The sequence below is a fragment of the Coturnix japonica genome, chromosome 3, assembly GCF_054131305.1.
Source record: "Coturnix japonica strain WE chromosome 3, WE-NBRP24, whole genome shotgun sequence".
Taxonomy (NCBI): Eukaryota; Metazoa; Chordata; class Aves; order Galliformes; family Phasianidae; genus Coturnix; species Coturnix japonica.
Window position 1 is genome coordinate 42,560,467 of NC_140665.1, and position 13,904 is coordinate 42,574,370.

A 13,904-nucleotide genomic window follows, 5' to 3' on the forward strand; every position below is an offset into this window, starting at 1 on the left:
TTTCTTTTCTCTGTAAGCAATATTTTAAATGCTAGTGACTGTCCCCATATTGGCAGACCACCTGGCTTCCTGCAAAGATTCAATGTAAATCTCCAAGTGCTTGCTGGTCCTAGATTCCAGGACAGCTGAGCTTTCCAAAACGTGAAAAAGAAATAGCTGCAAGGCACCTAGGTTCTGCAATTAAAAATCATCCTAAGAAGTCAAAGAAGACTCTTAAGGAGTGCAGCATGGAGCTGTGACACTGCAGTTCTCACAAGGGATTGCCCAATCCTTCCTTGCTCCCCACTGCTCTACTACCAAGGCCTGCCCTATCCAAGAGGGGCTCAGTCCCTCCCACCTGCTAGAGCCCACCTCCTCCTGGGGCTGTGTGTGCCAGCGTGTGAGCAGCAGACCTGATGCCTGGGGTGACTCCCAGAGGACTGACACTTGGTGGTTTAAGAGGTAAACCACCAGAGTGGGAACTCAGCTGACCTCATATCCATCCCAAGCAAGAGCCCACTGACCTGCTGACAAGTGACACACCAGAAAATGTGGGAACCTTCTCTTCTGTCTTCCCAGTCCATCACAAATAATACTAAAATGCAGAAGAGGTTGAAGCCAGTTAGCTTTTTCTCCCCAACTCTCTTATACTTACCTCCACAGACAGGAACCAGAATCTCAGAAATGCTCAGGGTGCTGACACTCAGGTTGTCCAGACTGACTGGGAGATGAAGGTCATGATGCAAGGGGCATGAAATCTGGTCTTGTGAGAACGCATTTTGTAAGTGCAGAGGCTCAAGACATGGTTTGAACCTGGCAGTTCTCCTCCAAGCTGCCTACTGTTTCCTTGGCACAACAATGAGCTGGAACAAGTCCCAGCTGGGGTCGAGGATCAGCTCTCAACACATGGCTCTGCAAACAAAGTGACAGAGCCTGGAAGCCACAAAAGGCCTCCTCCAGAAGTCACTAACAGCAACAACAAAAAACCCAACACCACACACAACTCATTGAAAATATAGTCTAAATCTAAAGTACGTTTCTTAGTTTTCCATACACAGTACTGTGCAGTCTACCTTCTGAAAGTAGATTTTAACAGCATCTCTGTTGATCCTGCTTCATGCCCACTCTGGCTTGTATTTAACTTTCCACTGCAGCCCATACTCATTTCTTGGCACAATAAAACAAATAGATTTCTTGCATTGTTTCCTTTTTATTTGTGCAAATCATTAACATTAAACACATCATGTTGCAACGACAATGGAATTGATGGTTTAATGGGATGAATTTTAATTTAAGTAATATTTCCATTAACCTAAAAGCTCTCCCTTAAAAGTCTGTAGAATGAATTTATTGGAAAACTTCCAGCATAATTCTAGCAAAAATTCTCCTCTGAATGATATGTCAGAGTTTTAAGGTGCTCTTTGGCAGGTTTGCTTCTTGGCTTTGAATGTTACTGACATAAGAATACATTTCTCACAAGTCTTCTGAGTAATGAAGAAAAAAAAAGGTTGGGGGAGGTGGGGTGAAGGGCAGGGGGAACTGCTGCAGAATCCGTGGTAGGTACAAAATGCCACAGCCCCAGATCTGTCCACTTGGCTGCAGGAGCGTATCCCAAATTTGTTACTTGTTTATTTTAGGTTACGGAAAATACAGAGGATTAAAGAGACAGAGGGAAGCAGATGCCATACAGACAGAGGCAGATAAAAGCCAATCTCCATCCAAGAGCACAGAGGCACTGCACCCAGCACAAGAATGTGTTTTGAGGTGAAGCTGAGCCGTGGCAGCTGGGATAGGGAGGTGCAGCTGCTCAGACCAGACAGCATTCCCACCCTTGGAAAACAGCAAAATCCACCATGCAAACCAAATAAAAGCTGGGCCACACTGGGTGTCCACATGTCCCCCACATTCATGCTTACCACCTGCAGAACAGATGGGCAGCTGGAAATGGAAAGGGAACAGGGACAGAGCTGTCACCAAGCCCAGCCCCAGAGAGGGACTGCTCTGAGATTTGCCCCTCTCTGTCTACACAAAAAGCACACATCCTTAAGGGCAAGCAGAGCAAGTGAGGACATCCCAAACAGACCTGTTAGGCTCCCCTTCTCCCACGCCATCCCAAAACCAGCCAGCCTGGAGGCACATCCAAGGCTTTGATGCCAGAGAAGAGATGCAGCAAGCCGGCACCACATGAGCATGGTCATGCACTCCACCCTGATATGAATACTCTAAGGAGCTTGGGTGCATCTAAGCAACTCATCTGCACAGGTAGATGATCCCCAGATTCTCACTTAGAGGTCCAACAGGAGCCCTGAGTGCTAGAGGGGACCTCGCGGGCATCCAGAGTGGGACTGGCTTGGAGTGCTGCCCTCCTTCCTCTCACCGGTGTTCCAAGACACAGCACCTCAATCCCTCCCTGTCCATCACCAAAACATCCTTAGCTGTACCAAGCAGCCCCAGACCGTGCCTCAGCCAGCAGCCTGTTCATATTCATCTGGAGTATTTTGTCAATAAGAGCTCAAAAATGATTCATACAAAACAGCAACACCCCAGCACAGCAGAAGCAGCTCACATTTTGAACGTGCTTCCAGCCTGTGAGAGCTGGTCTCCACCCATGGGTGGTACCTCAGACAGGCTGGTTTCTTGAGCATGAGAGATGGACCTGCTCCAGCATCTTGTTTCTGGCAGCCAAGAGGCTTTCCACCCCTCTCCCTGTGGCTGCATGACTACCTGGCTCAGCAATGGAAATGCAACATCCTCAGCAGCTCAGTATAGCACCAAAGAAAACCTTCTTGGCCAGCAGGAGATTTTTTCAGCAAGGTGGCACCAGCCCCATAATTTCACTGTGCCCACACATAGATGCAAGAGGAGAACATGTTCCTTTCCAGCTTCAGCCCTTTCAAGGTTTGTCTTTCTCCACAGTCAGGGATGGCCATGAAGAGCAGACTTCATTTGTGGCCTGAGCCTGCTCAGCACATCCCACTGCTCATTGCTCAGCTATTCTTCCTGTCTGAGATGCCTCCACCCATAGCTCTTTCTCCTTCTCCTCCCAGTTCCTCTTTCTATTGACCAACTTCGTAATACATAGAACAGAAGAAGATAACTAATACATTAATTCCTGTATGGACAATTAAAACAAACAAAAAACAAAAAAAAAAAACCAACAAAACACTCCCACTTTTCTTCACATAAGAAAATCCACCTGCTTTCTAATAGACCCAGCATCCTTATGCTGAACATCTCTCTCTGTGGCCTTGTGCAAGAGATGCATCACTTAAATGCAACCATGTTAAGTACTCAATGGGGAGCACATTAAAGGAAGCTGCTCCTACTTATAGCCTTTCTGTCAGTGATCAAGAGGCCTCTGGAGGAAGATGAAGACTTACCTTCACTTGTCCCATGGTTCTTTTCCATGAAGCTTCCTCTTCTTCTGTCTGCCCACACCTAGTCCCAGCAATGGCCTGTTGGTTTGGGCTCAGGACTCATGGGCAGCCACAGGAGTGAGGAGCCAGATCACATCCTTGCAGGTGGCTGGTCTCTTCAGCCCAAACTAATGAAGCATTTAGCAGCTCATTTTGCCCACCTGCAACACAGAAAGCAGTTATATTCATCTACTATTGGAAAGACATTATTCTCAATATAAGTAAGATATCATTAAGTTCAAAATACTAGATAAGAGAGTATATGTTTTGCACAACCACCCACAGCTCCAGGGGAGCCATCTAGGATTTGCATTCCCCAGGGCTGAACTAAAAAAAAGCAGCGTCAAGATGGCATCTGGAGGAGCCCATTCATCTCCCTCCCAGCAGGGCGTTAAACAGATACACTAACAGCAGTTGACAGTGGGAGAGTTAATGGGTATGTGCATTAACCTACATATGAGTGTTTAAGACAGAAGAGTTATGCAGAAATCAAATGGGTTAATTTTCCAGTCCTTCTGTTCCAGAGATCATAAAGCCAACTCTGAGGGCTCAGGCTGTGCCTTAGGATGACAGTAAAGCAGCCCCATGATCACATCTTTTGCTTCAAACATATCACCACAAACCTGCATTTGTGCACATTGTGCATAGGCATTTATGTGTCTGTGTATGTATTTGTAAGGTGGAATGATACAAAGATAGTAACAAAGATGGCTCCTTGGTGTTATTCAAATTTACCTGTACCCCTATTGGGGTTCACTGACTTAGGCAAGAGTGAGCAGGCAGCTAACCATGCCTTGGCACGAGCCCGGCACCAGCCACATAGTAGATCTGTGCCATAGCACCTAAAGATTATGGTGGAATTTTATCTCCTCAGCACAAGCAGTAGACAGTCCTGCTGGGCTTAGCAGCAGATGCAGAGCCCCAAAGTAAATATTTCATGATAAACAAGAAACCTGTGTAAACACTGAGTACAGATATATAATTGATGATGGATGCACTTGGGACTGGATCAAGATCTAGAGCGCTTGGCTTCAGACACAGCATCCAGAGGAGTTATTTTTCCCTCCAGATCTGACCTCTGACAATATCCTCCAGGGCCTCATTATTCACCTTAGCCATACCTGAGAGCATGGGCTGCTCCAGAATGCTTGAGCTGTGAGGTCTGGGACAAGGAGAGAAAATGGTAGCAGCCAGGCTTAGTGAGCTGAAAATCCCATAAAAGTTTGCTAGACCTCTAAGGAGCTTTGCAATGTTTTTTTTCTTGTTGCAGTTGCAGGGATCATTTTTTAAAACAGAGAGATAACTTTTGGTTCATTTCTTTCATTTTGGAAAAGGGCAGTTCCTAAGCCCTTATCGTTAGAAAATAAGAGCAGTGTTACATGTTCAACAATTTATGTGAGAATACTGCCATTTGTTATGGGAATAGCAAGTACAGCAGCAAGCCTGTTATCATCCCTCCCTGCCTCTGCATGCAGCACGAGCAAGTGAGGTAACAGTAAGGGTAAGAGCATTGCAGCCTGCAAAGTCAGTGACCAATACCCAGAACTTAAGCCCTCTCTGAAGCTTCCCACACCAAAGTGATGCTGTGATTTGTTCAGTGTCCAGGCAAGGACCCACTGATTTTTCTACAATTTTCTCAACATCTCAACAACAACAGCATGCTCTGTGTATGAGCTGCCACCTGAGGAAGAAGTGACTTAAAGCCTCCATGGTGCTCTCCTCGTGCCCCATTAAGCATCAGTGGTGGGGAGTGGGTGGCGGAACAGTCACAGATAAGTTGCTCACACTGGAGGGAGCTTCTGGACACTTGCCCATATTAGAACCCAACAGCTTTAACTGCCTTCTTACTTAAAAAGTAAAAGAAGATTAAATCACAGAGCAACAGCATTACATTCTGATCCTGCTTCCAGGCCCACGCTTCCCCTGACCTCCATTCCCACGTCCCGCTAGTGGCTTCTCTCCTCACTCCATTCCACTCAGTGCAGGCAACATACCTGTGCTGCCATAAGCCTGCTGCCACCAACAGACAGTTACTCATCATCAGGCTCTCCCAGTTGCACAGCCAGCCCAGACCTACCACACCAGCAGCCATGAAGTGATGGGTTTTGAAGAGAAGGCACTTGGCACCAAACCTGTGCCACAGCGTGACCATGCCACCGTAGAGACCCATATGGGATGCATCCATCAGGGCCTGGTTTGAGGACATTTTCCACAGGAAGGCATCACAGTATCATAGAATTGAAAGGGACCTTTGGAGATAATCAAGTCTAACCCCTCTGCCAAAGCAGGCTCCCTGCAGCAGGTTGAACTTCCTTAGGGGGCCTGCCATAGATGCTCACCTAACAACAACCATATCCCCCTCAGCAATCCCAGAACCTGTGGAGTGTTCCTTTGCCTTCAGAGGGAAGCAGATTCACAGGCTCTGCTGACATGATTCATTCCACTGGAAATTTGAGAGCAAGCTGCTTGTAAAAGTCTGTGTTAAACAACAAAAGAAAAATGGCAGAGGGACAGGGCCATTAGATATTGACAGTTACAGATGTCTTTATCTGCCTAAAACAGAAGAGCTGTATGAGATACTCAAGCCACCTGCAGCAGCAACAGAGAATGAAAAAAAACGTAAAAAGACACAGCTGAAGGATAAATCGACCCCTGGGCTTGGAGAAAATGTCTGTGTCTAAGCCTGAGCCCAGCTGAGGTCTGCAGGTCTGTGCAGGCACCTGGGGGAGAGTGGGGCCCTGGTGAGGGTCAGCCAGGCTCCAGCTCTAAGCCTGCCACCCAGCATGGCAACTTCTGAAGAAATTAAGATGTGATAAAAAGTACCAAAGCTGTGAGAACTTTGCTCCTTTCTGTTGGAGACTCAGATGTTTTGGACAGTGATCAGTGGGGGGAAAAAAGCAGCATTTTCCATCTGTACTTTCTGAGCAGACACGCTGGTATGAGCAGCTGCTGCAGCCAGGGCATCCCACTGGCATCTTCTGCCCACAAATCCATGGCTGGAGCATGATGACTCCTGCCACAGAGGCTTGGAAAATACATCACTTTACAGAATAAAAGGTTTTGTATCAGTGAGAGAAGAATCTAAGCAATGCTCCCAGGAAACAACGTTTTTAGTACCAAAACTCTGGTGCTGAAGCACCAACTGAAGCTGTGCCAAAGGGCACAGCCAAATGTGCTAAAGCTGTAAGACACCGAGGAGCTGATGACTGTACCTTCAGAACATTTTTGGCACCCCAACATGCAGCGTGTTTCAAGTCCAGACTCCTGGAGGGCCCAAAAGCCCTGGCTCTTGGGGCTGACAGATACATATCTCAAACTGAAGCTCTTAAAGCTTTCTGGAACAAAAGAGCCAGTGCAGAGAAGGAAAATAATCACCTGATGTGAGCAAGCAGCAAATGAAGACTTTGAATCAGAGATAAAAATGTAGATATGAGCACCTGAGGAATGGAGGTACCATGAGATATGGGAGCTCAGAAGAAGACACATGGTAAACCTAATTTCCCAGATGGGTCCAGCAGAGCCACAGCCCAGCACTGTGGATGGTGCTGACTACCTTACAGGTAAAGAATAGACCAACATGAAGCAGTGCTGAGCTCTCAGCACGTTCCCAAAGAAAATATAGTTCATATTTCAGTCCTCATGAAGTGCCTAACATCTGCACCTTAAATAGCTCTTCTAAATATGGTGGCCCAGATAACCCTTTTTGAAGGCTTTATCTCAGAAGCTGTGGCTTAGCTGCATGGCACAGCTTAGAGCAGGAGGAGGCATTCACTGGTCCTTTGCTGTCAATGCAATTGCAGGCCTTTTACTATGCTTCCTAATGTAAATCTGTGAGGACTGTATTGCTTGCAAGAGGTCACCTACCACTGCCAAGAGTCATGTCAGCTCACTCTAACTACAGGCTAGGGCAAAGAGCACTCCTTCCCCAGTAGGTACAAGAAGATCACACTGACCTGCTGTCATCTCAAGCCCTGCACATGAGCAAGTCTCTGGAACAGCCCCCTCAGGAGTCACATCTCCAAGTTCACATGAAGGTGTGTGCCCTGAACCCATCCTTGTGTTCAGCCTCTCCTATGCAAGGTAAGCACAGCCTCCTTTCCTGTTACATCCCTCACCCTTTACTCCTCTGACATCATAGAAATCACTGAGACACTGCCTAGGGCAGCAGGCAGCTGTGCCCTCTTTTCTCCCCAGTGCTAATCACAGCAAGGATGGGGAGTCCCCCCCCTCTCCCCCAGTGATGTATAGTGAAAATAATGCAAAGATAGTACAAGAGAGGTGGCGATAAGGATCCAAAAGCTTATTTAAAGGAAAGACTCACCCAATAGAGGCCTTCAGTCTGCTGGAAAACACTGAAGCAATCTCCACCAAGGAGCAGTCTCAAAGAGGTGCTGCTTCAGTGGTGGTCAGGTCTAGAGGAGGTGGAGTCAGGCTCCACCCCTTCTGGGAGCACAGCTGAATTACCCTCACCTGTGCTGCCACAGCTGACCCAAAACTTGCTTCAGCTGATTAATCAGAGGTTCAGGCTGTGATTACCAATTTCCACCCCCCACAAATCATGTACATGTATTAGAACAGCGAGACTGTAAAATGAAAACTCCTCCCTTGCTTTTCCTGAAACAAAGCAACAAGCATGTATTTGAAATCATGAGCACATAAAGAAGGATTTGTGTTTATTATCATAGTAAGCAGGATGCCGTGCATACTACTGTAAGGTTCACAACTACGCAGCTCTACAGGGGTTTATGTTAGAAACACTGCAAAAATAAACATGGAGCTCTACAAATCCAGGGTGGTTTGTTGTGTCTTAGTCTTATTATCCGAGTTAATGATGCTGCCATGTCACAGCTACACTCCATGCCAGCTGGCTCTCCAGTGGTGCTGCTTGGCACCTGTGAAGCCAAGTTAGGCTTCATGGGTCTGCCCCACGTCGAAGGGCATATGCCTCTCTTCACCTGGGAAGCTCAGACTGGAGGAAAGAACCAGACCTGGGCCAGACAGGGGCTGTGGGTGCCTTAGTTGCAGCTCTGATGGCTGGGGAGGTAGGAGGGGATGGGTGAAGAAGCTTAAGCGTGAGAAGCATCCAGAAGGGCAGCTTCTACCTCTCATCCATTCCCAGCAGGAGCATTCTCCCCGTGTCCCTTGACAGCTCTACTTTTCTTGGCTTTTCAGGGCTGCAGGATGGACAAAGCAAATGACGAAGACATCATCCATTTTCCCAACTCCATCCTGGCTCCCGTGCCTGATGGCAGAGCAGGAAAGCAAAAAGGAACTCACAGTCACAGTTCAGGACCTGGGTGCAGCAGACAACAACTCAGGACTCAACTCAAAGGACATGGCTTGCCATTACTGTCAGTGCATGTTCATATTGCACCAGTCCACAGGTTCAGCAAAATCACAGCAGCATACGGCTACAGTCACGCTGCAGTGAATTAAGACTATATGGATGTCCAGGTGAAGGCTTTGGAGCGTCACATACACATATCTCCTCCTTTAAGGGCTGCAGCTAAGAAAAGCTGTTCTGAATGAGATTCAGAGAGGCTCAATCCTCTCATTCCCTGAAGAGATCCCAAAAGCAGAAAGCAAGACCAGGATTGCATTGGTATATTGGCTGATGGGTACAAAATCTTCTGACATGTCGTTTGCTCAGCCCTGATTGGAAAATATCTTTAATTAAAACACCACATCAGAATCCTGAACCAATTTCATCCCAGCTCTGCTAAGTGCTTTGTACAAAACATTAACTCTAAAATCTCATTACACATTAGCAATCCCTGTGACAAACATAAATGATAATTTAGCTCTAATGCATTCTGGAGCAAGCCATTTTTAAGGGAGTCGAATGATATCAGCTTGCTAGGAGAAGGAGAAGAGTTGAATTTAGCTGTCTCTTTATTTTTTAAACAAATGGCCCCAGCTGGTTCAGCAATGGGCTGTACAAATCATTGCAGTGTGTAGCTCTGACAGTATACAGCAGCTGTTTAGCCAGAACCTGGCACTCCTGCCTGGGCTGGGTTTTGCAATCCCACCAGCAGTGCTAAGTTCACGGGCCTTCATAAGCATTCAGGGAAAGGAAAAGGCAATGGGGAAGGTCGGATGGGAAAGGTGGGGTGTTGGTTTGACAGGACAGTGGTGGGGAGGAGCAGTATCTGGAGTTCCGCGGTATTCTGAGTTTGCTCCAAACCACAGGTAGAGGGGACAAGGAATGGGGCTGACTTTCTCCAGTCATTTCAGCTGGTTTCATAGGCAGCAAGGGTGGCAAAAGGATGAGATGTACAGTGATTTTGCTATCTCCAGAACTATGGAAATTCTGCACTACTCACTGCACAGCCCAACCAGGACCTCAGAGGACAGCAGATAATATTTATATTAAGCACAAGAAGTATCTTAACAGCATGCCTAGGCTGGCAGAGCTAATGTCATTTGCTTTGTTTATTGTCAGAATGATGTTACATATCTCTTTCTCAATTAACGGTGACACCCTCAGTTTCTCTCCTCTCTTGCAAGTGACCTTTCTAAACTCCACAGGCTGCCTGAATCCTAGCTGCACCTGGATCAGCTTTTCTGTGTGTGCGAGTAGGCATATGGGCATTTAACTTTGTTAAACAGGAAAATGATAGCTATGGGATTAGGAAGTACATATATGAAGAATATTTTACATGGATTTTAAAACCGGGCAAAATCCAGACAGACTATCTTTCTCTGCATTTCCTCCACTGTCACTTGATTGAAGTAGCCTTTGTCTTGAAACCTGAAGCTGGAACCAGGCTTTGTGCTGGCTGATGTGACGTCTTCAGTGAAAGGAAGATTTTTTTCCCCTCTGTGCTGTTTTCTGGCTGCACTGGGAATCAGCCAGAATATTTCAGATCAAATTTTGATTGGTGGAGGTGGGAGGAGAGGCAATGCCTGCATTCATTTGACCTGACTGCTAAGGCAAAACCTGAAATATATCCCTGCAGCTTTATGCACATGACAACATTTCTGGGAGAGAGAGGTCCAAGACAGAGGGTTGCACCTGAAGATATAAAGGCGTAAAACAAAACAAAAAAAGACTTTGCAAATGCCCATCTCTTTTCCATAGAAATACTTGAAAATCTGTATGTTTGTTTAAGGAAAGAACTTAAAGCTTGGTGGAAGATGGGTACAATTTTCAATGAGTTCTTCTTTAGTGACAGCTGCGCTTTAGCTCTACCTCATAGAAGGGATGAGGTATCTACTTCAGTGGGTATCAAGACATGTTAGTTTGAAATGGTTTTGTTACAAGAGAGAAACTGAGATTTAAACAAAGGGCTTCATTTTTCCTTCCACTATGTAATGCATAGTTTTATTTACATACTCATTGGAAAACATCTAGAAACTATCACACAGACCAGGCAATACATCTTTGCTTGGGCTTCAGGAAATTATGAAGAATCCCATGAGAGACTGCTCTGAAAAGGCATCAAACCTTTCTGTAAGGAAGACATTGGCATTCAGGTGGCATGCAGGCGTCTGGTTACCTCAAGCCCAACAGTTCCTCTGTTTTAACTGCTTGAGAGTAGCAACTTGGGATGGCATCTCTCTCTCTCTATCTTATTCCGCAGTGAAGACCAATATTCCAAAATCATTCAGCTTCTTTAAAAGATGTGTCTTTCAAGGGCCTCTTCAAGGTCTGCCCAGACCACTTGGCAGACCCCACGGCCCTCAAAAAAGACTTATCTGACACGTTTTCTGGTTATCTGCTCTTACCTCTTCAACTGTTATGTCTTGCAAAATTCAAAGGGGAAGGTGGCTGACATTTTACCTTCTGTAGTTAATTTTATTTTCTCCTGGCTTTGCTCAGCTTGATTCCTCTTTTCTAAAAAGAAAAAAAAAAAACCAACACCACAAAGGACGAGCTTCAATAAGGTCTTGGACTTTGTCAGTTTATTATGTCGATTTTTCCTCCTTGCTTTGCTGCTTATTGCTGCAAGCGTCTCCTCTATCTTATATTCAGATCAGATCACTTGGAGCCTTTCTGGTGAGCCCATAGATCTTCATTTCTTCACTTACACTAAAGCTTTTCTGAATTACTGTCTTTATTCTGGAGGATTTTACTTCCAAGCCATGCTGTCATACTGATGGATTTCAGTATGATTTCTGTTCCTCCCCCCTCACCAGACTTTCCTCAGATACTGCTTATGCTGTATTCTTAAAAAAAAAAAATCTTATTTAGTAAAACTTTCAGTTTTACAACACGTAGCATGATGTGAAAGTAGCTTTGCTGCCATACCAGCACCAATATTATGCAGTTATGGGTTAGACCAGTGCATACCATTTTGAACTCTGTTCAGTCAAAAAACACCGCACATTTCCTATGCGCTCCAAAAAGTGGGAGTTTTTGGGGCTGATATGGTGCTTTCCTCCTCTGCAAATAGAGCTGTGCTTACATTTGTGTTTGGCAGTGCAGATTAGCATTATCAAGTTATGTCTCATTAGCAATGTGAAGTACTGGACAATGTCGTTTTGTTATTTTACAGCCTTTTGCCTCACTGCTACAAGTTTGTTTCCTGACCTGGGCCTATATAACTCCACTCCTAACATAGTCCTGATATATACCTAACAGAGTCACTAAGGTCTTGGGCACACTTGACCTGCTTCACAGTTCTGCTCACATCACTTTACAGGTGTGTATCACTTCTGCCTGGCCCTAACAGCCCTTGTGCAATGATAACAATTCAGCCAAGTTAGTTCAAAAAAATGAAATATATATATATATATTCAACTTGCCTTGCTGCATGGTTCAGCACATCCCTGCAGAAAGCCAGTATATTTTGTGCCAAAGTATATGTTCAATAACTGCTCTCCATTCACATCAAGAGGAATACCCTTTTATACACCATTCCAGCAGATAAAGTCAGATTCTCTCTCCATGGAATATGCTGCAACACTCCAAGTGCAGTCTGACACGTCTTCAGCTTGTTTCAGGAAAACACAGCTACCTGTTGGACAGAAGAACTGCAGTTACAGTCAGGAAGTACGCTAGAGCATGGCAGAAGGCAAACTAGCTCCTGGGAGGCAATGCTGTACAAAGTGTCAGCGGGAGGGGCAGAGGGAAATAAATCAAGATGGGCAGCCTGAGGAATGGGAGGTAATGGAGGACACGGTGAAGGATGAGAGAGAAGCACGAAGAGCTCACTCTTGGTCAGATACACCTGGGTGTGAATTGGGTGGGTGGGAGGGTCAAATAAGCCAACATTTACAAGAGATGAGGTGTCAGCCACAAGGATTGCACAATTTCTGACCTGCAGTTCTTTGTGCTGCTGACTGTGGATCACCTGCAGCCTTCCTGCAGCAGCAAGACAACTCCCGGGCCCTCCAGCCTTCTCCCAGCCAGGACTTGTCAGTGGGTGGCTGGCATCTGTGGAATGCTCTGGAGGTGCCCACACCAAGGCCTGCTTCTCCACAGTGCCCATGTGGAAAATATCTACCATGAGATGGCCTGCCACCTGTGCCTGCTGACCTCAGCTGGAGTGGCCCCGTTCCTACAATGTCTTGCTTCTGCAATGCCCTAAACAGCAGTCAGGGCACTTCCACAACCTCCCAGACAAATGCAGTTTGACTCCATCAGCTGAGAAGATGACAAAAGCAAGCAGCAGGGTGCGTAGCAACTCTTTGTGGGAACAGGAGCAGTGTACTTTCACATAGGTTTTACGTGGAATAAAGGCTCCTCTGATGTTTCGCGGCCATCAAAGACTCTGAAATTCACAGGGATCTCAGGAAGGCAGAAGTTCATCTGAAATGAGAAAGGTTATATTTTCCGTCCCACTGTACTTCCAGCTTCCCAAGAATTTTCCTTTGAAGGCTTCACTGCTCCCAGATATTCCTCAAGTTATTTCCCATACAGGATTGTCACTGCAGAGAACAAGCAGACAGCAGAGGTTTGGAAAGCAAAGTAGGGGGCTGTTGGTGAGCACTGGCTTCCACACAACAACAGAACATCTCACTAAGTAGTAGCAGTCAGAGGCAAGTATATTAAATGTCTGATTTTGGAGAGGAGTTTCCAAGGGATGAGTTTGACAGAGCAGCGTGTTACTGCCTTTTTGCTGACTGGAGGAAGAATGCGGATTGGTGCTAAGGGAGAAATTTCACTTCTTCCATCCTTTTTCTCAAATCTGGATATGAATTATTCCCACCTGAGAAAGCAAGTGTCAGCACAGCTCCCACAGTGAGGAGAGGGGTATCATGGTGAGGCATCTAGATTTGCAGCCCTTGGGAAAGGGACTCCATGAATCGCTCTGCTCTGATGCCTGGCCACCAGGGAATAGATAAGCATGGGGCAGCCTGTAGAAAGTATGAGATGAAACTGTTCTTTTCCCTCTGATAAGCAGGAGCTGGTGTTGAACCTATTACTCAGATTATGGTGGATCTGAATTTGTTTTCCCTTGAGCAGCAGCAACAGAGACAGATTGGTTGGATTAGGTTTCACTTTTTATGTAAAATGACTTAACTTGGGTAGATAAAACTTAATATATTTGTGAAGCCTCATGT

General features: G+C 45.9%; 2 long non-coding RNA genes across 6 annotated transcripts in view; one reads left to right on the plus strand and one right to left on the minus strand.

Moving 5' to 3' along the window:
* LOC107311501 (uncharacterized) overlaps window positions 1–7,847 on the minus strand; it is a 194,096-nt gene extending 186,249 nt beyond the window's left edge. For all 5 annotated transcript variants that reach the window (XR_014943957.1, XR_014943955.1, XR_014943956.1 and 2 more), the window contains exons 1-2: window positions 7,717–7,847; window positions 3,360–3,556 (exon numbers count right to left, since the gene is read on the minus strand). This is a non-coding gene — a long non-coding RNA (uncharacterized LOC107311501). The remainder of the gene's footprint in view (window positions 1–3,359; window positions 3,557–7,716) is intronic.
* LOC146761381 (uncharacterized) lies at window positions 6,464–9,098 on the plus strand. Its single transcript, XR_014943959.1, has 2 exons — window positions 6,464–7,475; window positions 8,568–9,098. It is a non-coding gene; the product is annotated as an uncharacterized LOC146761381 (long non-coding RNA).
* Window positions 9,099–13,904: the final 4,806 nt, after the last annotated feature.